Genomic DNA, 26187 nt, shown 5'->3' with positions numbered 1-26187 from the left:
CTCTCTGGTTTCTTGAGAGGGAGATTGAGTCTCTTCTGATTTGTCTCCCCCTCTGGTTTCTTCTTGTTTCATATTTTGCTCTCTTTCCCTATGATCCTCTGCCTTGTTTCTCAAATTCTACATATCAGTGATATCATATGGTAATTGTCTTTCTCTGACGGACTTATATCATTTAGCATAATATCCTCTGTTTCCATCCATGTTGTTGCAAATGGTAGGATTTCATTTTTTGACGGCTACATAATATTCCACTGCATATCTATAGCACAGCTCCTTTTCCCTTAATCTGTCAATGGACGTATGGGCTCTTTGCATAGTTTGGCTATTATGAACATTGCTGTCATAACATTAGGGTGCACATGCCCTTTTGGATCACTACATTTGTATATTTGTGGTAAATACCCAGTAATGCAATTTCCGTGTCATATGGTAGCTTTATTTTTTATTTTTACATTTTTGAGAATCCTCCAGACTATTTTTCATGGTGGCTATTCCAGCTTGCATTCCTACCTACAGTGTAGGAGGGCTCCCCTTTATCTCCATCCTTTGCCAACATCTGTTGTTTCTTAGGTTTTTAATTTTAGTCCTTCTGACTGATGTGATGTGGCATCTCCTTGTGGTTTTCGTTTGTATTTCCGTGATGCCAAGTGATGCTGAGCACTTTTACATGGGTGTTTTGCCATCTGGATGTCTTCATTGCAGAAATATCTGTTCATATCTCTGCCCACTTCTTGATTGGATTATTTGTTCTTTGTGTGTTGGGTTTGATACGTTCTTTAGAGATTTTGGATACTAATCCTTTATCTGATATGTCATTAGCAAATATGTTATATATAAATACATATATTTATAAATAAATATAACCATTCTGCTGGTTGGCTTTTGGTTTTGTTGACTGTTTCCTTTGCTGTGCAAAAGCTTTTGATCTTGATGAATTCCCAATAGTTCATTTTTGCCCTTGCTTCCCTTGCCTTTGGTGATGTTTCTAGGAAGAAGTGCTGTGGCTGAGGTGAAGAGGTTTCTGCCTGTGTTCTCCTCAATGATTTGGATGGATTCCTATCTCACACTGAGGTCTTTCATCCATTTGGAGTCTATTTTAGTGTGTGATGTTAGGAAATGATCCAGTTTCATTCTTCTGCATGTGGCTGTCCAACATTCCCAACATCATTTGTTGAAGAGACTGTCTTTTTTCCATACGACATTCTTTCCTGCTTTGTCAAAGATTAGTTGACCATAGAGTTGAGGGTCCATTTCTGGGCTCTCTATTCTGTTCTTTTTTAATGTATTCTTTGGGTGATATCTTCCTAAAATAATAATGCTGATAGTAGTAACAAATGCTGAGTGATGGTTGCCATGTTAGGCTCTAAAAATGCCACAACATAATATTTCCTTTGGAGTACTGAAAAACTTAATTACCAAAAAGTTATTTTATCAAAATTAAGAAGTTTTCTGTTGGAGAGGACACCAAATAGAGAATGAAAAATTAACCACCCAGAAAGGGAGAAAATAATTGCAATTCAATTTCTGATTGGATATTTGTATCCACAGTATATAAAGAATACTTACAATCCAATCATGAGAAGATACCTCAATTTTAAAAATCAGCAACAGAAACTAATATAACATTTTATGCCAATTTGTCTTTAATAATAAATTTAAAACATTTAACAATCCATGTGGTACATAAAAGAAGTTAGCTACAAAAGACCATGGATGGCAGATTCCTTTTACATAAATGTCCAGAAAAGCTAATCTATAGGGACAGAAATTTGTTTAATGGTTGCTTGGGAAGGGAGAATACAAAATAACCTCAGGACCTATGACGTTTCTTTTTAGGATGATGAAACTGTTCTAAATTTATGTTGTGGAGACTTTTTCATGTCTTTGTAAGTGTGCTATATATATTTGAATTTTGTACTTTAAACAGGGGAATTATGATATGTGAATTATATTTTATTACAATATCTACTCAAGTAATGATAATATAATCAACCTTTGAGCAAAAAGAGATTTTTAATTTCAGTAATTCTAGATACTGAGTTGATATAATCTATGATATTTCTACTAATTCATCATTCTCTCCTTCTATGGGCTCTATCCTATTTTTAAAGAAGTGTCCTTTTAAAATTTATGTCTATTACTTTATATTTTGGGGGTAGAAGTTGTTGCACTAGTTGTCTATTAAATCAATGAGGTTAAAATGCAACTTTGAAATAGATGGTTTAAAATAAAAGTGGATTTAAGATCAGCTAATTCATGTTGCTATTTTCAAAATTAGCCTCAAGAATGGGATGAAACTCATACACTCACTGTTGACAGAAGAACCTATCAATACTTCTAGCTATTGAAAAAAAATTATAATACTCATGAAGTGTCATTAATGACTGTTCTTGCATTGAGCAAATCTGTATTAGACATTGTATGGATGTCCAATTTGGCAGCTACTCCCTTGGCTTCATGTGGGCAATATTATCAGGTTGATCTGCAAGCAAAGGAATGCCCACCATGGGATCCCATGATAGATTGCCTTATTGAAGCCTTTGGTTCCACCACGAATTATGAAGTCTTTGGACTTGGATTACTTGAGATTGAGTGAATTTTACTTGAGATTGAGTGAATTTTAGCAAATTGTTGATGATAAGTGATATAATTGATTATACACAAACACACACACATTTTTTAATTTAAAGAAATTTTTTTTATCTTGTATGTCCTTTATTTTGCTTGATACTTTTATTTTTTGTTTTATTTTAATACATTTTTTTGTCTTTTTTTATTTGTTTATTTACAGCATAACAGTGTTCATTGTTTTGGCATCACACCCAGTGCTCCATGCAGTAAGTGCCCTCCCTATTACCCACCACCTGGTTCCTCAACCTCCCACCACCTGCCCCGCCCCTTCAAAACCCTCTGGTTGTTTTTCAGAGTCCATAGTCTCTCATGGTTCATCTCCCCTTCCAGTTTCCCTCAACTCCCTTCTCCTCTCCATATCCCCATGTCCTCCATGTTATTTGTTATGCTCCACAAATAAGTGAGACCATATGATACTTGACTCTCTCTGCTTGACTTATTTCACCCAGCATAATTTCTTCCAGTCCCGTCCATGTTGCTACAAAAGTTGGGTATTCATCCTTTCTGATGGAGGCATAATACTCCATCTTCCTTATCCATTCATCCGTTGAAGGGCATCTTGGTTCTTTCCACAGTTTGGCGACCGTAGCCATTGCTGCTATAAACATTGGGGTACAGATGGCCCTTCTTTTCACTACATCTGTATCTTTGGGGTAAATACCCAGCAGTGCAATTGCAGGGTCATAGGGAAGCTCTATTCTTAATTTCTTCAGCAATCTCCACACTGTTCTCCAAAGTGGCTGCACTAACTTGCATTCCCACCAGCAGTGTAAGAGGGTTCCCCTTTCTCCACATCCTCTCCAACACACGTTGTTTCCTGTCTTGCTAATTTTGGCCATTCTAACTGGTGTCAGGTGGTATCTCAATGTGGTTTTAATTTGAATCTCCCTGATGGCTAGTGATGATGAACATTTTTTCATGTGTCTGATAGCCATTTGTATGTCTTTGTTGGAGAAGTTCTCCAACGAAGACATACAAATGGCTATCAGACACATGAAAAATGTTCATCATCACTAATTTAAAGAAAATTTAAAAAAAAACTTCTCTTTACCCCCTTTGTATTCCCCTTGATATACGTTCTCTTCTGATATGGTTAGCATACATTTTTTGGGGGTCTTTGCCATCTTTTTACTATTTTATTCTCTCATTCATATATTCTTTTTTTTTATCTTTCTTTCTTCTTTTTTTTTTCTTTCTTATATCTTATCTGGATAAAATGACAAGGCTGAACAACTAACCACACACACACACACACACACACACACACACAGAACAAGAGGCAGTACCAAAGGCTAGGGACCGAATTAATACGAACATTTGTAATATGTCAGATCTAGAGTACAGAATGAAGATTCTGAAAGGGCTAGTTGGGTTCAAAAGGCATGGAAAATTTTAGAGAAAACCTGTCTGGAGCAATAATAGCCCTTTCTGGAGAAATAAATGTACTAGAATCTAACCACGCTGAAATTAAAAAAGCTATAAATGAGGTGCACTCAAAAGTAGAGGCTCTTACTGCTAAGATAAATGAGGCAAAAGAGAGAATTAGTGATATAGAAGACCAAATGATGGAGAATAAAGAAGCTGAGCTAAAGAGAGACAAACAACTACTGGACCATGAGGGGAGAATTTGAGAGATAATTGATACCATAAGATGAAACAATAATAGAATTATTGGGATTCCAGAAGAAGAAGAAAGTGAGAGGGGAACAGAAGGTATATTGGAGCAAATTATTGTAGAGTATGTCCCTAATATGGCAAAGGGAATAAGCATCAAAATCCAGGAGGCACAGAGAACCCCCCTCAAAATCAGTAAGAATAGGTCCACACCCCAACATCCAATAGTAAATTTTATAAGTCTTAATGACAAAGAGAAAATTCTGAAAGCAGCCTAGGCCAAGAAGTCTGTAACATGCAATGGTAAAAATATTAGATTAGCCACAGACTTATCCACAGAGACCTGTCAGACCAGAAAGAACTGGCATGATATATTCAGAGCACTAAATGGAAAAAAAAAAAAACAAAAAAACAACAAACCATGCAGCCAAGAATACTATATCAAGATAGGTAATTATTGAAAATAGAGGGAGAGATAAATGCTTCCAAGACCAAAAAAAAAAAAAAAAAAAAAAAACAAAACAAAACAAAAAAAAAAACAAAAACAAAAAACAAAACAAAAAAAAACCCCAAAAAACAAAAAACTAAGAATTTGTAAACACCAAACCAGCCCTACAGGAAATATTGAAAGAAGTCCTCAAAGCAAGGAGAAATCCTGAAAGTAGTAGACCAGAAGGAAAAGAGACAATATACAGTAACAGTACCCTTACAGGCAATATAATGGCACTAAATTCATATCTCTCAATAGTTACCCTAAATGTAAATGGGTTAAATGCCCCAATCTGATACACAGTGTATCAGAATGGATAAAAAACCGAGACCTATCAATACGCTGTCTACAAGAAACTCATTTTAGACCCAAAGACACCTCCAGATTTAAAGTGAGGGGGTGGAAAACCATTTACCATGCTAACGGACATCAAAAGAAAGCTGGGGTGGCAGTCCTTATATCAGTTAAGTTAGATTTTAAGCCAAAGACTATAAAAAGAGATGAAGAAGACACTACATCATACTCAAAGTGCCTGTCCAATAACTATATCATACTCAAAGTTCCAACAATTTTAAATATCTATGCCCCTAACATGGGGGCAGCCAATTATATGAACCAGGTAATAACAAAATCAAAGAAATACATCAACAATGATACGATAATAGTAGGGGACTTTAACATCTCCCTCACTGAAATGGACAGATCATCCAAACAAAAATCAACAAGGAAATAAAGGCCCTAAAAGACACAGTGGATTAGATGGACATCTCAGATATACTCAAAACATTCCATCTCAAAGTAACAGAACACACATTCTTCTTTAGTGCACATGGAATATTCTCCAGAAGAGATCACATCCTGGGTCACAAATCAGGTCTCCACTGGTACCAAAAGATTGGGATCATGTGCTGCATATTTTCAGAACATGATGCTCAGAAACTAGAACTCAATCACAAAGGGAAAGTTGGAAAAAACTCAAATACATGGAGGCTAGAGAGCATCCTACTAAAGAATGAATGGGTGAACCAGAAAGTTAAAGAAGAATTGAAAAAAATCATGGAAACAAATGATAATGAAAACACAACTTTTCAAAATCAGTGGGACACAGCAAAGGCAGTCCTGAGAGGAAAATATATAGCTATATAAGGCTTTCTCAAGAAACAAGAAAGGTCTCAAATACACAACATAACCCTACACCTATAGGGGCTGGAGAAAGTACAGCAAAGAAAGCCTAGACCCAGCAGGAGAAGAAAAATAATAAAGATCAGAGAAGAAATCAATGAAATAGAAACCAAAAAATCAATAGGACAAATCAACAAAACTAGGAGCTGGTTCTTTGAAACAACTAATAAGATTGATAAACCCCTGGCCAGACATATCCAAAAGAAAAGAGAAAGGACCTAAACTAATAAAATCATGAATGAAAGAGGAGAGATCACACAACCAATGCCAAAGAAATACAAACAATTATAAGAACATATTATGAGCATCTAAATGCTAGCAAATTTGACAACCTGGAAGAAATGGATGCATTCCTAGAGATGTATAAAACACTGAGACTGAATCAGGAAGAAAGAGAAAACCTGAACAGACCCATCCCCAGTAAGGAGACTGAAGCAGTCATCAAAAATCTCCCAACAAATAAGAGCCCAGGACCAGATGGCTTCCAAGCATTTAAAGAAGAAATAATTCCTATTCTCCTGAAACTGTTCCAAAAAATAGAAATGGAAGGAAAATTTCCAAACTCATTTTATGAGGCCAGCATCACCTTCATCCCCAAATCAGACAAAGATCCCATCAAAAAAAGAGAATTACAGACCAATATCCTTGATGAACACAGATGCGAAAATTCTCACCAAAATACCAGCCAATGGGATCCAATGGTACATTAAAGGGATTATTCACCACGACCAAGTGGGATTTATTCCTAGGCTGTGAGATTGGTTCAACATCCAAAAAATTGATCAAAGTGATACAACACATTAATAAAAGAAAGAATGAGAACCATATCTTCTTCTCAATAGATGCTGAAAAAGCACTGACAAAGTACAGCATCCTACTTGATCAAAACACTTCACAGTGTAGGGATAGAGGATACATACCTCAATATCATCAAAGCCACCTATGAACAACCCACAGCTAATATCATTCTCAATGGAGAAAAACTTGGACCTTTTCTGCTAAGGTCAGGAACAGGGCAGGGATGTCCATGATAACCACTGCTTTTCAACATAGTAGTAGAAGTTCTAGCCTCAGCAATCAGACAACAAAAAGAAATCCAAATATGCAAAGAAGAAGTGAAACTATCATTCTTTGCAGATGATATGACACTTTTGTGGAAAACCCAAAAGACTCCACTCCAAATCTGCTAGAACTTGTACAGGAATTCAGTAAAGTGTCAGGATATAAAATCAATGCACAGAAATCAGTTGTATTTATATATACCAACAGCAAGACAGAAGGAAGAGAAATTAAGGAGTCAATCCCATTCACAATTGCAACCAAAATGATAAGGTACTTAGAAATAAACCTAACCAAAGAGGCAAAGAGTCTAAACTCAGAAAAATATTAAGTACTCATGAAATAAATTGAGGAAGACACAAAGAAATGGAAAAATGTCCCATGCTCATGGATTGTAAGAAGAAATATTGTGAAAATATCTATGTTACCTAAAGTAATCTACACATTTAAGGCAATCCCTTTCAAAATCCCATCCATTTTTTTCAAATAAATGGAGCAAATATCCTAAAATTTATATGGAACCAGAAAAGTCTCCAAACAGCCAGAGCACTGTTGAAAAAGAAAGCCAGAAATGGTGGCATCACAATTCCAGACCTCAATCTCTATTACAAACCTGTCATCATAAAGACAGTGTGGTACTAGCACAAAAACAGACACATAGATCAATGGAACAGAATAGAGAGCCCAGAAATAGATCCTCACCTCTATGGTTTACTGTTCTTTGACAAAGCGAGAAATAGTATCTAATGAAAAAAGACAGTCTCTTCAACAAATAGTGTTGGGAAAATTGGAGAGCCACAACCAGAAGAATGAAACTGGATCATTTCCTTACACCACACACAAAACTAGACTCCAAATGGATGAAGGACTTCAATGTGAGAAAGGAATCCATCAAAGTCCTTGAGGAGAACACAGGCAGCATCCTCTTTGACCCCAGCCACAACAACTTCTTCCTAGAAACATCATGAAAGGCAAGGGAAACAAGCCAAAATGAACTACTGGGACTTCATCAAGATCAAAAGCTTTTGCACAGCAAAGGAAACAGTCAACAAAACCAAAAGACAACTGACAGAATGGGAGAAGATATTTGCAAACGACATATAAGATAAAGGGCTAGTATCCGAAATCTATAAAGAACTTATCAAACTCAACACCCAAAGAACAAATAATCCAATCAAGAAATGGGCAGAGGACATGAACAGACATTTCTGCAAAGAAGATATCCAGATGGCCAACAGACACATGAGAAAATGCTCCACATCACTCAGTATCAAGGAAATACAAATCAAAACCACAATGAGATACCACCTCACACCAGTCAAAATGGTTAAAATTAACAAGTCAGGAAATGACAAATTCTGGCAAGGATGCAGAGAAAGGGGAATCCTCCTACACTGTTGGTGGGAATGCAAGCTGGTACAACCACTCTGGAGAACAGCACGGAGGTTCCTCAAAAAGTTGAAAATAGAGCTACCTTATGACCCAGCAATTGCACTACTGGGTATTTAGCCTAAAAAGATACAAATATAGTGATCTGAAGAGGCACATGCACCTGAATGTTTATAGCAGCAATGTCCACAATAGGCAAACTGTGGAAAGAACGTAGATGTCCATCAACAGATGAATGGATAAAGAAGAGGTGATATATATATAGTTATATATTTATATATATATAAATACTATGCAGCCATGAAAAGAAATGATAGATTGCCATTTGCAATGACATGGATGGAACTATAGGGTATTATGCTGAGTGAAATGAGTCAATCGATCAAGACAATTATCATATGATCTACCTGTTATGAGGAATTTGAGAGGCAATGTAGGGATTTTGTGGGATGATGAAGGAAAAAATGAAATAAGATGTGATCAGGAGGGAGATAAACCATAAGAGACTCAACCTCACAAAACAAACTGAGGATTGCCCGGGGGAGGGGCGTAGGGAGTGGGTGGTTGGGTTATGAACATTGGGGAGGGTATGTGCTATGGTGTGTGCTGTGAAGTGTGTAAGTCTGAGGGTTCACAGACCTTTACCCCTGGAGCTAATGATATATTCTATATTAATAAAAAAAGTAAAATGAAATTAAATAAAATAAAACAAAAATCAAAAAAAGTGCCTATGGTTTGAAAATTAAGATACATAAATATATATTGTTCATAAAAATAGATACAAAAGAAAAAGTGCAATGGAGAGTCATCTCTAATATCACATCCACTCATTAATAATCATTAATAATTTTTTTAAAGATTATTTATTTGACAGACAGAGATCACAAATAGGCAGAGAAGATGGCAGAGAGAGAGCGAGGAGGAAGCAGCTTCCCTGCTAAGCAGAGAGCCCAATGTGGGGCTTAATCCCAGAACCCTTGGATCATGACCGGAGCCAAAAGCAGAGGCTTTAACCCATTGAGACACCCAGGCACCCCAATCATTAATAATTTTTAAACTTAAGCCACTACAATATTTAACATGCATTTGTTTACTCTGTGCTGCTGCAAAATAATGAATGCAAATGTAAAACCTGATTTCATCTCCTCAATCAATTAATCCTACCACACTGATGGAGAAACACTTTCTACTAGAGTGCTATGGTCTAGTTTCTTATAATTTAGCAAGTCATTCAATCCCAGATTTTCCAAAAACACTGTGAAATTTTTGAGAGTATGCCTCTTACTATATCAGGTTCATGTTAAGAGCTTAATAATATTTGTTTCTTTTGATGGCTGCATAGTATTCCATTGCATATATATACCACCTCTTCTTTATCCATTCATCTGTTGATGGACATCTAGGTTCTTTCCATAGTTTGGCTATTGTAGACATTGCTGCAATAAACATTCGGGTACATGTGCCCCTTCGGATCACTATGTTTATATCTTTAGGGTAAATACCCAGTAGTGCAATTGCTGGGTCATAGGGTAGTTCTATTTTCAACATTTTGAGGAACCTCCATGTTGTTTTCCAGAGTGGTTGCACCAGCTTTCATTCCCACCAACAGAGTAGGAGGGTTCCCCTTTCTCCGATGTGGATGGAACTAGAGGGTATCATGCTTAGTGAAATAAGTCAATCAGAGAAAGACAACTATCATATGATCTCCCTGATTTGAGGACGTGGAGATGCAACATGGGGGGTTAGGGGGATAGGAGAAGAATAAATGAAACAAGATGGGATTGGGAGGGAGACAAACCATAAATGACTCTTAATCTCACAAAACAAACTGGTGGTTGCTGGGGGGAGGTGGGCTTTGAAGGGGGGGGGTTATGGACACTGGGGAGGGTATGTGCTATTGTGAGTGCTGTGAAGTATGTAAACCTGGTGATTCACAGACCTGTACCCCTGGGGATCAAAACACATTATATGTTTATAAAAAAAAAAAAAAAAGAAAGGATGAATACCCAACTTTTGTAGCAATATGGACAGGAGTGGAAGTGATTATGCTGAGTGAAATAAGTCAAGCAGAGAGAGTCAAGTATCATATGGTTTTACTTATTTGTGGAGCATAACAAATAACATGGAGGACATGGGGAGATGGAGAGGAGAAGGAAGTTGAGGGAAATTGGAGGGGGAGGCAAACCATGAGAGACGATGGACTCTGATAAACAACCTGAGGGTTTTGAAGGGGTGGGGGTGGGAGGTTGAGGGAACCGGTGGTGGGTAATAGGGACAGCACGTATTGCATGGAGCACTGGGTGTTGTGCAAAAACAATGAATACTGTTACGCTGAAAAAATAAATAAATAAATTTAAATTAAAAAAAGAGTTTAATAATATTTGTGCATTAAATAAAAATATTTGCAAAAGTATCTGGAAATTATCATAAAGTATGGAAATAGATATGTCCACCCTTAATTTTGGATCATTTTCTTTTTAATGGAGAGGTGTAATTTTGAAAAAATATAGACTAATAACGTGTGTGTCCATACTTCAACAAAGTTTGTAAGTATTTAGTTAAGGATCATGCAACCATTAGAAACTTCAAATTATAGGTTCCTGAGTCCGGGATAGAGCCTCTGTACCTTTCAGTTATCAAGGAGACCTTCAAATAATATGGCAAAACAGTTGAATTTTTAAAGGAAATTAAACAAAGCAGAAACAATTTCCTTCAATGCTCCATAGATAGCTGTGCTAGAAATATGTAAATCTTAAGTCTAAATGTCTGCTTTGATAAAGATAGTTCATGAAATTTCTAATGTCTTCTATAAAAATATGTATGGCAAAATTTATATGTAGAATGACTAGAAAGAGCTTAGAGAATTTTTAGGGTATTGAAACTACTCTGTACAACACTAGTGGTGAATACGTAACATTACACATTTTTCCAGACTTATCAAATGTACAAACCCAGGAAGGAACCTTAACATGAACTATGGACTTTGGAGGATAGTGATCTGTCCATATAGTTTAATCAGTTGTAACACATGTCCTCCTCCACTGGGGGATGTTGATAATACAAGGAGTGATGAATGTGAGGGGACAGCGCATTTAAGGTGAATCTCTACTTAATATGGCTGTGGATGTAAAACTACAAACAAATGAACAAGAACAAATACGTGATTGCTTAAAGAACTCCTCAGTGCTTCAATTTGTGGTTTATACTTGGAGTGTTCTGTATTAGCAATGGACCACAGGGTTTTAACTGACCTTATAATTTAAGCATTCCTTAATACTTGTGAGATAGAGATATTATTTTATGTTTTCATCATTTCACTTAAAAAAGACAATTCCCTTTAACTTTATACAAAGTTGCCTTCTGAGCCACTTAGAATTAAGACTTAATGCTACCAGTTAAAAACATGACTTAGTGGGGGGAGTCAAGATGGCGGGGAAGTAGGAGGAGGCGCCGTTTCAACCTGTACCCTAAAGTGAACTGATTACCTACCAAAGAACTCCGATCACCCAAGAAATCAGCCTGAGATCAGAATTATACACGTCTGGATCTTTACAGGGGCAGAAGATACCAGTGGGCAGGTAAAGCGGAGTGGGAACCTCAGACTGATATCGGAAGATAAACAAAAGGGGGAGGGAGCCACCAGAGGTGACCAATTGGAAAGTAATACCCCAATACGAGAGAGCCCTGCGTCTGGGTACCAGCATTAACTTGGAGTCTGGTTAAAAGCACTCAAGAAAGAGCGAAGGATTGGGGGGGGGATTGGGGCGGTTAGGGACAGGGGCTTAAGTCCCCAGATCCAGGACAGCCTCCCCTGGCGCTGAGCCAGAGAGAGTGCGGCCGAGAAACCAGGTCTTGGTCCCTGACCTGCCAGTGTGCCTGAGCCGCCAGCACGCCCAAGAACCATGGGGTCCGGCTCCTTTGAGGGGCTGAGAGCCTCACCAGATGGTGTTACTGAGACATGGACACCCCACACCCTCCCCTGGGAGAGGTGCTCACAGGCGCTAGGCGGGAGCTCTCGGATCCAGAAAAACCAGGCACTCCCAAACCAGACCAGTGGGAAAATATCAGTGTGTGATCACTGCTTGGAACCTCTCTGGTGGTCTGGAGCTGCCCAGACAGCCGCTGCTGCCATGGTTTTGGGTACAAGGAGGAGATCCTGCATCCTCAGGGACTGTGACTTGGAACCTACTCTGCCAGCACCTCTGTAGAGCACTCCAAGGCTTCTCTCTGAGAGGGAGGTCGGGATGCAGTTTGCTCTCCTCTAAACCTCCAAAAACCATCAAAATCTGTCAAGGCAAGAGAAAACAGATGAACAAACATAAAAACCTCCAGAGAACAAAAGCCTGAAAAAAAAGTTTCCTCAGAGCCCACCACCTTGAGTGGGGCAGGAGGACATAACTCAGGGAATATCATTGACTGAAAACCCACGTGACAGGCCCCTCCCCCAGAAAACCAACCAGCAAAGAAGAAACAAAAAAAAAGACAACAAGAGAACAATCACCACTACTTCATAGATACAACTTTTATTTTTAACTCGTTACCACTATTCTGGTTCATTTTTTTATACATATAGATAATTTTACCTATTTACCATCACAGTGAGATGTCCAGTACATCAAATCCCTTAATAACCTTCTAACCTGAACTTTTTGATAACTACACCCGTGTTTTTTTTCTTGCTTTTCTATTTTTTAAATTTTTTAAAAATTTAGTTTAGTTTAGTCTAGTTTATTCTTTTTTAATTTTTATTTTCTAATATACATATAGAGTTAAAATTCAAGGTAATCCCCTTTTCCCAATCAATGCTACCCCTATAGGTAAACCAATTTTTAATCCCCCTTTATCTTAGGAAAGTTGAGTCTTTTAACAAAGACATCAAGATACATCCAGGAAGAATCAAAATATCCTTCCTCGCCCACACTGAGAATTTATAACCACTCTCTCATCTTTTCCTTCTGCCAGTGTTTCTGTGTATTTGTGTTTATCCTAATAGTATATAAATCTTATACTTGGGGTTCTTTTTGACGAGGTTCTTCCTTTTTTTGTATGTATATATATATATATATATATTTCTCTTGTCATATACTTTTATCAGTCTTTTTGTTTGTCTGTTTTTGTTTGTATACTTCATAAATCTTACCTTGCCTTGGGGCCCATTGGGGCTGAGCCTTCTCTTTTATCTTCCCTTTTTCCCTGTCTCTGTCTCTCTCTCTTTTTTTTCTTTTCATTTTCCTTTTCTTTTCTTTTTTCTCTCATTTGGGTGGGGAATCCTGATTGTACAGAAGTGTTCCAGAGTGCACCTTGACTGCACCACAGTTGATACATCCAGCTACATCCATTCAGTCATCTCTCACCAAAATGATTAGGAGGAGGAATGCCCAACAGAAGAAAAATACAGAGGATGGACTTCTGCAACAGAACTAATGGCTATCGATATAGACAATATGTCAGAAAAGGAATTCAGGCTAACAATTATCCAGGCAATAGCTAGGTTGGAGAAAGCCATGGATGACCAAATGGAATTGATTAGGGAAGAACTGAAAGCCACCAGGGATGTTCACAATGTTAGGGCAGAACTGAAAGCCACCCGGGATGATGTTCAAAATGCTCTCAATGAGTTCCAATCTAATCTAAATTCTCTAAAAGCTAGGGTAATTGATACAGAAGATAGAATTAGTGATCTGGAGGGCAAACAGATAGAAAGAAAGGATCAGGAGGAAGTCTGGAACAAACAGCTCAGAAGCCACGAAAACAGAATCAGGGAAATAAATGATGCCATGAAACGTTCCAACGTCAGAATTATTGGAATCCCTGAAGGGGAGGAGAAAGAAAGAAGTCTGGAAGGTATAGTGGAAAAAGTTGTCTATGAAAATTTTCCCAATCTCACGAATGGAAACAGTGTTCATATACTAGAGGCAGAACGGTTTACCCCCAAGATTTTAGATTCTCAAAAGTCCTCGTGACACCTGATAGTTAGAATGAAGAATTATAATTGTAGGCAGACCCTCTTGAAAGCAGATAGGACAAAGAAGCTCCTTACATACAGAGGAAAGCCCTTTAGAATAATGTCAGACCTGTCCACAGAGACCTGGCAAGCAAGGAAGTTCTGGCAAAATATATTCCGGGCACTAAATGAGAAGAACATGCAGCCAAGAATACTTTATCCAGCAAGACTGACATTCAAAATGGATGAGGAGATAAAGAGTTTCCAAGACCAGCAAGGCTTTAAAGACTGCAAACACCAAGCTGACACTGCAGGAAATATTAAGGGGAGTTCTATAAAAGAGAAAAAATCCTAGTAACATCATTGACCAGAAATATAGAGACAATCTACAGACAGAAAGACTTCAAAGGTAACATGATGTCAATAAAAACGTATCTATCAATAATTATTCTCAATGTGAATGGCCTAAATGCGCCCATAAAATGACACAGGGTTGCAGATTGGATAAAACGACAGGACCGATCCATATGTTGTCTACAAGAGACCCATTTTGAACCTAAGGATACACCCAGACTGAAAGTGAAGGGATGGAGAAGCATCTTTCATGCCAATGGACCTCAAAAGAAGGCCAGGGTAGCAATTCTCATATCAGATAAATTAGATTTTAAACTAAAGTCTGTAGTCAGAGATACAGAAGGACACTACATAATTCTTAAAGGGTCTATCCACCAAGATGATCTAACAATTGTAAATATCTACACCCCCAATATGGGAGCAGCCAATTACATAAGAAAACTATTAATCAAGATAAAGAGTCATATTGATATGAATACATTAATAGTAAGAGATCTTAACATGCCTCTCTCAGTAATAGACAGATCATCAAAGCAGAAAATCAATAAAGAAACAAGAGCATTGAATGAAACATTGGACCAGATGGACCTCATAGATATATACAGAACATTCCACCCTAAAACAACAGAATACACATTCTTCTCAAGTGCACATGGAACCTTCTCCAGAATAGACCACATACTGGGTCACAAAGCAGGACTCAACTGCTACCAAAAGACTGACATTATTCCCTGCATATTCTCAGATCACAATGCTTTGAAACTGGACCTCAATCACAAGGAAAAGTTCGGAAGGAACTCAAACACCTGGAAGCTAAAGACCACCTGGCTTAAGAATACTTGGATCAACCAGGAGATCAAAGATGAACTTAAACAATTCATGGAAACCAATGACAATGAAGACACTTCTGTCCCAAACGTATGGGATACAGCAAAGATGGTCCTAAGGGGGAAATACATAGCCATCCAAGCCTCCCTCAAAAAATTGAAAAATCCAGAATACACCAGCTGTCTCTACACTTTAAAGAACTGGAGAATCAACAACAAATCAAACCAACTCCACATATAAGAAAGGAAATAATCAAGATTAGAGCAGAGATCAATGAGGTAGAAACCAGAGATACAGTAGAACATATCAATGAAACTAGAAGCTGGTTTTTTTGGAAAGAATCAATAAGATTGATAAACCATTGGCCACACTAATCTAAAAGAAAAGAGAGAAAGCCCAAATTAATAAAATTATGAATGAAAAGGGAGAGATCACAATGAACACCAAGGAAGTAGAAACAACCATCAGAAATTATTACCGACAGTTATATGCCATTAAGCTAAGCAACATACATGAAATGGATGCATTCCTGGAAAACTATAAACTCCCAAAATTGAACCAGGAAGAAATTGACAACCTGAATAGACCGATATCTAGTAATGAGATTGAAGCAGTGATCAAAAGCCTCCCAAAAAACAAGAGGCCAGTACCTGATGGATTCCCTGGGGAATTCTACCAAACTTTCAAAACAGATATAACACCAATTCTCCTTAAGCTGTTTCAAAGAATTGAAGCAGAAGGAAAACTTCCAGACCCTTCTTATGAAGCCAGCATTACCCTGATCCCCAAACCAGGCAAAGACCCTGCAAAAAAGGAGAATTTAAGACCAATATCACTGATGAATATGGATGCTAAGATTCTCAACAAGATCCTAGCAAACAGGATCCAGCAGCACATTAAAAAATTATCCCCCATGACCAGGTGGGATTCATCCCTGGGTTACAAGGTTGGTTCAACATTCATAAATCAATCAGTGTGATAGAACACATCAATAAGAGAAGAGAGAAGAGCCATGGTCCTCTCAATTGATGCAGAAAAAGCATATGACAAAATCCAGCATCCATTCCTGATGAAAACACTTCAAAGTATAGGGATAGAGGGAACATTCCTGAAGTTCATAAAATCTATCTATGAAAGACCCACAGCAGATATCATCCTCAATGGAAAAAAGCTTGCAGCCTTCCCATTGAGATCAGGAACATGACAAGGATGCCCATTCTCACCACTCTTGTTCAACATAGTATTAGAAGTCCTAGCAACAGCAATCAGACAACAAAGAGAAATAAAAGGTATCCAAAATGGCAATGAAGAAGTCAAACTCTCTCTCTTTGCTGATGACATGATTCTTTATATGGAAAACCCAAAAGACTCCACCCCAAACTACTAGAACTCATACAGCAATTCAGTAACGTGGCAGGATACAAAATCAATGTACAGAAATCAGTGGCTTTCTTATACACTAACAATGAAAATACAGGAAGGGAAATTAGAGAATCGATTCCATTTACTATAGCACCAAGAACCATAAGATACCTGGGAATAAACCTAACCAAAGAGGTAGAGGAGCTGTACTTGAGGAACTACAGAATACTCATGAAAGAAATTGAAGAAGACACAAAAAGATGGAAGACTATTCCATGCTCTTGGATTGGAAGAATAAACATTGTTAAATGTCTATAGTGTCTCGAGAAATCTATACTTTTAATGCCATTCCGATCAAAATTCCACCAGTATTTTTCAAAGAGCTGGAGCAAATAATTCTAAAATTTGTATGGAATCAGAACAGACCCCGAATTGCTAAGGAAATGTTGATAAACAAAAACAAAACTGGTGGTATCACATTACCTGATTTCAAGCTTTACTACAAAGCTGTGATCACCAAAACAGTGTTGTAGTGGCATAAATACAGACACATAGACCAGTAGAACAGAGTAGAGAGCCCAAATATGGACCCTCAACTCTATGGTCAAATAATCTTCGAAATATAGGAAAAAATATACAGTGGAAAATAGACAGTCTCTTCAATAAATGGTGCTGGGAAAACTGGACAGCTATATGTAGAAGAATGAAACTCAACCATTATCTTACACCACACACAAAGATAAACTCAAAATGGATAAAACACCTCAATATGAGACAGGAATCCATCAGAATCCTAGAGGAGAACATAGGCAGTAACCTCTTCAATATCAGTCACAGCAACTTCTTCAAGATATATCTCCAAAGGCAAAGGAAACAAAAGCAAAAATGAACTTTTGGGATTCATCAAGATCAAAAGCTTCTGCACAGCGAAGGAAACAGTCAACAAAACAAAAAGCCATCCACGGAATGGGAGAAGATATTTGCAAATGACAGTACAGACAAAAGGTCTGGACCTATAAAGAATTCCTCAAACTCAACACACACAAAACAGATAATCATGTCAAAAAATGGGCAGAAGATATGAGCAGACACTTCTCCAATGAAGACATACAAATGGTTATCAGACGCATGAAAAAATGTTCATCATCACTAGCCATCAGGGAGATTCAAATGAAAACCACATTGAGATATTACCTTACACCAGTTAGAATGGCCAAAATTAGCAAGACAGGAAACAACTTGTGTTGGAGAGGATTTGGAGAAAGGGGAACTCTCTTACACTGTTGGTGGGAATGCAAGTTGGTGCAGCCACTCTGGAGAACAGTGTGGAGATTCATCAAGAAATAAAAATAGAGCTTCCCTATGACCCTGCAATTGCACTACTGGGTATTTACCCCAAAGATACAGATGTAGTAAAAAGAAGAGCCATCTGTACCCCAGTGTTTATAGCAGCAATGGCCGCGGTCATCAAACTATGGAAAGAACCAAGATGCCCTTCAATGGATGAATGGATAAGGAAGATGTGGTCCATATACACGATTGCGTATTATGCCTCCATCAGAAAGGATGAATACCAAACTATTGTAGCAACCTGGACGGGACTGGAAGAGTTTATGCTGAGTGAAATAAGTCAAGCAGAGAGAGTCAAGTATCATATGGTCTCACTTATTTGTGGAGCATAACAAATAACATGGAGGACATGGGGATATGGAGAGGAGAAGGGAGTTGAGGGAAATTGGAAGGGGAGATGAACCATGAGAGACTATGGACTCTGATAAACAACCTGAGGGTTTTGAATGGGCGGGGGGGTGGGACTTTGGGGGATCCAGGTGGTGGGTAACAGGGAGGGCACGTATTGCATGGAGCACTGGGTGTGATGCAAAAACAATGAATAATGTTACGCTGAAAAGAAATAAAAATAAAAAGTGGAACAAAAAAAAAACCCATGACTTACCTGATACTTCACTGTAAAACTGATCCCAACTCTTCTCATTAAATGTTTGAAACCAAAAGTCAAAATAAAGCACATATATCATACTTTCTACTCTCTCCATGAACGTCATATGCTCAGTTAATTCTGACATAGTAACGGGTACATAAGATGGAGTCAAAGGAAATCCTCTTCTATACTTTTCAAATGCATTGCCAGGAGAGAAGCAAAGACTGTGCACTAAAGATATTTTAAGTAGCTTAGCCAGCAGCATACCACAGGGTCCAATGTCATCTGCATGAATGACATCAAACCTTAATTCTTGTAGTTTTGTCATAATTTTCTTGTTTAAACTCTGCATCTTTTTTTAAAATATTTTATTTATTAATTCGAGAGAGAGAGAAAATGAGAATGAGTGAGCATGCGAGGAGGAAGGGCAGGGGGAGAAGAAGACCCCCTGCTGAGCAGGGACTCCTGATGCAGTACTTGATCCCAGGACTCCAGGATCATGACCTGAGCTGAAGGGAATCACTCAAGCAACTGAGTCATCCGGGTGCCCTAAACTCTGCATCTTTGCAGAGTTTCTCAAGACAGGGAGAACATTTCAAAATGTCTTCTTGAATTAGTGAAAAACATGTCCAAAATGTATATTTTGGTAGACCATATATCCATTTTTTGACCAGTTGCATCATAGAAACCTCAGTGTCATTTTTATTTAAAGGTGAAGTGCATATCTCAAATTTAAGAGGAGATTGTTTCTTGGGATCAATAAGAAGAGAAGCTGAAGATGTCAGAACAGTCACTTCATGACCTCTCTGGAGAAGTTCAACCAGGACTTTCTTTATATAGATCCAGTGGCTATATTCTGTGGTTCACAGCAGCACCTTTCCACAACTCCTAGAGCTGAAGTAGCAACTCAGCTATAGCAGTAGCAGAACTGAAATCCTTTCCATAGACATTCTGCTTCTTTTCAAATTCCACCTCTCTGTTGTCATTACTTGTATTTATATCCAAGGAGAAATCCATTAGGAAGTTAAAATATAACTCCTACATCTCACAGTAAACACATTATATAAACTGTTTTGATGGCAAGTGGAAAACTTAAGAGGTAAAAGGTGGATGTAAATGGTCTGTGTGGGCATGTTTTTCTTTCTCTTCCATTTATATCCAGATGTAGAATCGTTGGGTCATATGGTAACTCTACGTTTGATGACTGGAACAATGTGAAACAATTCCCACCTGTAACCTTCAGTGGTTTCAATTTTCTGTATCTTGCCACCACTTATTATTTATCTCTTTGATTATAGTCATGCCTGTGGAGATGAACTCATACCTCATTGTAGTCATGCTTGAGGGGTTTGGAGTTACTTTTCCCAGATGCCTCCACCTCCCCTCCCTTGAGAATGACCAATTTGCTCTTCTTTTTTAAAACAGTTGATTTTATAACCTGCCACATTACTGAAATCATTGCTTAATTCCAAAAGTGTTTTCATGACGTTTTTGGATTTTCTATTTTTAAGATCATATTATCATCAAATAGTGATAATGCTGCTTCTTCATTCTCAATTTGGATGCCTTTTATTTCCTTGGCTTGCTTAATTGCTCTAGTGAGTACTTCCAGTACTCTCTGGAATAGGAGTAGTGAGAATGGGTGACCTTGTCTTATATTTGATTACAGAGAAAATCCTTTCAGATTCTCGCCATTGACTATAATGTTAGCAGTGGATTTATCACAAATAGCTTTTATTATGTTGAGGTACTTTCCTTCTATACTCAATCTGCTAAAGGTTTTTTTAATCAAAAAAGATGTATTTTTTCAAATGCTTTTTCGGTATCTAGAGATCATCAATTGCGTGATTTTTGTCGTTGTGATGTGATGAATTGCATTTATTGATTTGTATAGGTTGAACTATCCAGAGATAATTCCCAGTGGTCATGGTGTATAATTATTTTAATGGGTTCTTGAATTCACATTGCTGATATTTTGTTGGGAATTTTTGCATCTGTATTCATCAGGAATGTCAGTGTATTCTTTTATCTGGTTTTGGTATTAAGGTAATGTTGGCTTCATAGAAAGAGTGAAAATGTGTCCTCCTCTTTGACATCTTGCAAGAGTTTGAGGCTTGGTAGTCAATTTGTAAATGTTTGGCATAATTCACCTGTCTGGCTCTGGAGTTTCTGTGTTAAGAGCTTTTTGATTACTGACTTAATCTTTTGACTCATTATTGGTTTCTTTTGTTAATTTAAAAAACTCAATTGTATTATTATTGAATTGCAGGCTTTCATATAAGCCTGATATAAATCCCCACTGAGGATATAATTTGCAAATACATACTCAATTCTGTGGATTGTCTTTTCACTTTCTTTGTGGTGCCCTTTATAGAATAGAAGTTTTAAATTTTGATAACATCAAATTTCTCTCTTTTTGATTTGGTTCCTTGTGCTTTTGGTACCATATCTAAGCAAGCATTGCCAAATCCAAGATCACAGTTTTAACCTTATGTTTTTTTCCTTAAGAGTTGTATAGTTCTAGTCTTGCATGTAGATATTTGATTCATTTTGAGTAATTTTGGCATATGGTTTGATGTAGGGTGTCCAACTTCATTCTTTTACATATGGATAATAAGTTTTCGCAGAAGAACTTATTTAAAAGAGTGTTCAGGGGCACCTGGGTGGCTCAGTGGGTTAAAGCCTCTGCCTTTAGCTCAGGTCATGATCTCAGGGTCCTGGCATTGAGCCCCACATTGGGCTCTCTGCTCAGCAGGGAGCCTGCTTCTCCCCTCCCCCTGCCTTCCTCTCTGCCTACTTGTGATCTCTGTCAAATAAATAAATAAAATTAAAAATAAATAAAAAATAAATGTTTATTCCCTTCTCAAAAATGAATGGGCCATCACTGTGTAACACTATTTCTGGTTCTAAAATCTATTCTGTTGATCCATTTGCTTATCTGTATACCCATGTCACACTCTCTTGATTATTATAATTTAGTATTTTTTTCTTCCAAGCTTTATTTAAATTCCACTTAGTTAACATACAGTATAATAGTTTCAGATGTAGGATTTAATGATTCATCACTTACATACAACACCCTGTGCAGTGTAATTAGTATTTTAAATTTATTTATTTATTTTCAGTGTAACAGTGTAATTATTTTTAAAACCAGTGTAATTCTTCCAATTTAAACATTGACTATTTTTTTTTAGGTACTTTAGTATACCTAAACAAATTTTAAGACTGACTTATTAATTCATGTAAAAGAGTCAGCTGGGGTTTTGATAGAGATTTTGTTGAGCTGTGTACCAATTGAAGAATTGCTATTACAAAAATGCTGTTTAAATCCATGGATATGAGAGGCCTTCCTTTTATTTAGAAATTTTAAAGTATCTTCCTGCAATGTTTTGTGGTTTCTATAGTATACATTTTGCACTTTCTTTTTCGATTTATGAAATATTTTCTTCTTTTGACAGTATTGTACTGGGATTCCTAATTTCATTTTAGATTGTTTATTACAGTTGTGTATTATATATTTTCCAGAGTTTTTCCCTATATAAGATCATGGCATCTGCCCATTTCAATAGTGCTTTGTCCTCCTACCCAATGTGGATTTCTTTATTTCATGTTCTTGCCTAGATAGTTGTTTTGGTTTGAACCTTCAGTACGATGCTGAAAGGATGAGAATGGATGTCATAATCTTGTTCCTTATCTTAGGAAGAAAGCATTTAGTCTTAAGCAGAAAGTATGATGTTGGCTGTGGGTTTTTTTAGATGCCTTTTATCCATTTGAGAATGTTCCCTTCTATTACTGGTTTACTGAGTATTTGTATCTTGAGGGTATTGAACTTTGTAATAATTTTCTGCATTTATTGAGATAACCAGGCAGTTTTTGTTTTTCATTCTATTGGCATGGGGTATAATAATAATTGATTTTTCAGTGGTTAAGGCAACTCTTGCATTCCTGGGATATATCCCAGTTTTTCTTGGTGTATAATTCCTTTTGCATATCCTTGGAACTGGCTAACTAGCATTTGTTGAGGGCAGTTGATTCTATGTTCATAAGAAATATTGGTCTGTAGTGTTTTCTAATGATGTTCTTATGTATTGGTAATATCAGGACCTTATTGAATATGTTGGCAAATGTTTACTTCTTTTCTATTATTTGGAAGATTTTTTGAAGAGCTGATAGTAATCTTTTAAATTCTTAGAATTATCAGTGAAGTCATTTGGGCATGAACTGTACTTTCTAGGTAGTTTTTGATTGCAGATTCAATGTATTTTTGTTATAGGCCTATTCAGATTTTTTGTTTTTATCTTGAGTCTATTTAATAGTTCATTTTACCTGCATCTACTTGCACTGGAGTTTCTGCTGCAATGAGTTGAGAGCGTGCTGAAAGAGTGGGTCATATTTCAAATGCTATAGGTCCTTGTTGATCTTTTCTTCCATATTTTTACTTAAATTCCAGTTAGTTAACATAGAGTATAATATTAGTTTCAGGTGTGAAATTTAGTGATTCACCACTTCCATTCAATACCTGGTGCTCATCACATCAAGAGCCCTCCTTAATGCCCATCACCCATTTTACCAATTCCCTACCCACCTCCCCTTGTAACCATCAATTTGTCTTCTGTAGTTAAGATTCTGTTGTCTGGTTTGCCTGTTTCTCTCTCTCTCTCTCTTTTCCTTTCCCCATGTTAATCTCCTTCATTTCTTAAATTACTCATATGAGTGAAATCATAGGGTATTTTTCTTTCTTTGACTTACTTCGCTTAGCATACTACACTCCAGATCCATCCATGTCGTTGCAAATGGCAAGATTTCATTCTTTTTTATGGCTGAGTAATATTCCATTGTATACATGAGCCATCTCTTCTTTATCCATTCATCAATCAATGAACATTTAGACTCTTTCCATTATTTGGTTATTGTTGATAATGCTGCTATAAACATAGTGGTGTGTGTGTCCCTTCGAATCAGTATTTTTGCATTCTTTGAGTCAATATCTAGTAGAGCAATCCCTGGATCATAGGGTAGCTCTATTTTTCACTTTCTGAGGAATCTCCATACTGTTTTCCAGAGAGGCTGCCTCAGTTTGCATTTCCATCAACAGTGCAAGAGGGTTCCCCTTTCTTCACATCCTTGCCAGCACCTATTGTTTCCCATGTTGTTGATTTTAGCCATTCTAACAGTTGTGAGGTAATATGTCATTATAGTTTTGATTCATATTTCCTGTCGGTGAGGGATGTTGAGCATCTTTTCATGAGTCTATTAGCCTTCTATGTCTTCTTTGGAAAAATGTCTGTTTATGTCTTCTGACCACTTTTTAACTAGATTACTTTTGTTGTTGGTGGTGGTGGTGTTGTTGAGTTGTGTAAGTTCTTCACACATCCTTCAGTTCTTCAATTTCTTTCATGAGTACTCTATGGTTTTCAGAGTACACATCTTTCACTCATTTGATTAGATTTATTCTTAGGTATGTTATAGTTTTTGGTGCATTTATAAACGGAATTGTTTCCTTGATTTTTCTTCCAACTGCTTCATTATTGGTGAATAGAAGTGCAACAGATTTCTGTACATTGATTTTACATCCTGCAACTTTGTGAATTCATGTATCAGTTCCAGCAAATTTTTGGTAGGGTCTTTTGTGTTTTCTCATCTCATTTGTGTTTCAGTCATCAGCAAAGAGTGAAAATTTGGGGCGCCTGGGTGGCTCAGTGGGTTAAGCCGCTGCCTTCGGCTCAGGTCATGATCTCAGGGTCCTGGGATCGAGTCCCGCATCGGGCTCTCTGCTCAGCAGGGAGCCTGCTTCTCTCTCTCTCTCTCTCTCTCTCTCTGCCTACTTGTGATTTCTCTCTCTGCCAAGTAAATGAATAAAATCTTAAAAAAAAAAACAAAAAACAACTCCATTCTAAAAAAAAAAAAAAGAGTGAAAATTTGAATTTATCCATGCCAATTTGGATGCCTTTTATGTCTTTTTGTTTTCTGATTGATGAGGCTAGGGCTTCTAGTACTCTGTTGAACAATAGCGGTGAGAGTGGACATCTGTGTCATGGTCCTGACCTTAGGGGAAAAGCTCTCAGTTTTTTCCTGTTGAAGATATTAGCTGTGGGTCTTTTGTGCATGAGGTTTATGATGTTGAGTTATGCTCCATCTGTTTCTAGTTTGTTGAAGTTTTAAGAAAGTTTGCTGTATTCTGTCAAATGCTTTTTTTGTATCTATTGAAAGGCTCATGAGTTGTGTATCATATTGATTGATTTCAAACTATCGTGCCACCCCTGCAACCCAAGGAATAAATCCCATTTGATCATGGCAACTAAATCTGTTAATGTGATACTGGATTTGATTTGCTAGTATCTTGTTGAGAAGTTTTACATCCATGTTCATCAGGGGTATTGGCCTGTATTTCTCCTTTTTAGTGGTGTCTTTGTCAGTTTTGGAATCAGGGTAATGCTTGACTTGTAAAATGAGTTTGAATGTTTTCCTTACATTTCTATTTTGGAGCAGTTTGAAAAGAATAGGTATTAACTCTTCTTTAAATGTCTGGTAGAATTCCCCTGGGGAGCCATCTGGCCCTGGACTTTGTTTCTTGGGAGAGTTTTGATTACGATTCAATTTCTTTCCTGGTTATGGGTCTGTTCAAATATTCTACTTCTTCCTTTACCAGTTTTGTTAGTTTGTATGTTTCTAGGAATTTATCCATTTGTTCCAGATTGCCCATCTAGTTGGCATATAATTTTTCATAATGTTCTCTTATAATTGTTTGTATTTCTGTGGTGTTGGTTGTATCCTTCCCCTTTCATTTGTGGTTTTATTTATTTATTTAGGTCCTTTCTCTCGTTTTTTGATAAACTTGGTTAGAAGTTTATTAATTATATTAATTCTTTCAAAGAATAAGCTCTTATTTTCATTGATCTGTTTTTTCCACTATATTTTTTGTCTCTGCTCTAATCTTTATTATTTCCTTTCTTCTGCTGACTCTAGGATTTACATGCTCTTCTTTTTCTATCTCCATTAGATGTAGGGTTAAGTTGTGTATTTGAGACTTTTCTTGCTTCTTGAGGTAGACCTGTATTGCAATATACTTCCCTCTTACGACTGCTTTTACTGAATCCCAAAGGTATTCGATTGTTATATTTTCATTTTCATTTTTTTTCCATCTATAATGTCTTCTTTAATTTCCTCTTTGACCCATCCTTTCCTTAGTAGCATGCTCTATAACTTCCATGCATTTGTGGTCTTTCCAAATTTTTTTCTTGTGGTTGACTTTATGTTTCCTAGTATTGGGATCGGAAAAGATCTCAATCTTTTTGTACTTCTTGATGCCTGATTTGTGACCTTGTATGTGATCTTTTCTGGAGAATGTCCCATGTGCACTTGAAAAGAATATGCATTTTGGTGCTTTAGGATGAA

The 26187-nt window shown here is 37.1% G+C and overlaps 1 pseudogene; it reads right to left on the bottom strand.

Annotated features, from left to right (window-relative positions):
* Positions 1 to 13396: 13396 nt before the first annotated feature.
* Positions 13397 to 19742, bottom strand: LOC123933705 (annotated as a pseudogene).
* Between the last annotated feature and the right edge of the window lie 6445 nt (positions 19743 to 26187).

Source organism: Meles meles, chromosome 2 (assembly GCF_922984935.1).
Source record: "Meles meles chromosome 2, mMelMel3.1 paternal haplotype, whole genome shotgun sequence".
In the NCBI taxonomy this organism is placed as follows: domain Eukaryota; kingdom Metazoa; phylum Chordata; class Mammalia; order Carnivora; family Mustelidae; genus Meles; species Meles meles.
This window is presented reverse-complemented; position numbering and strand designations above follow the sequence as displayed.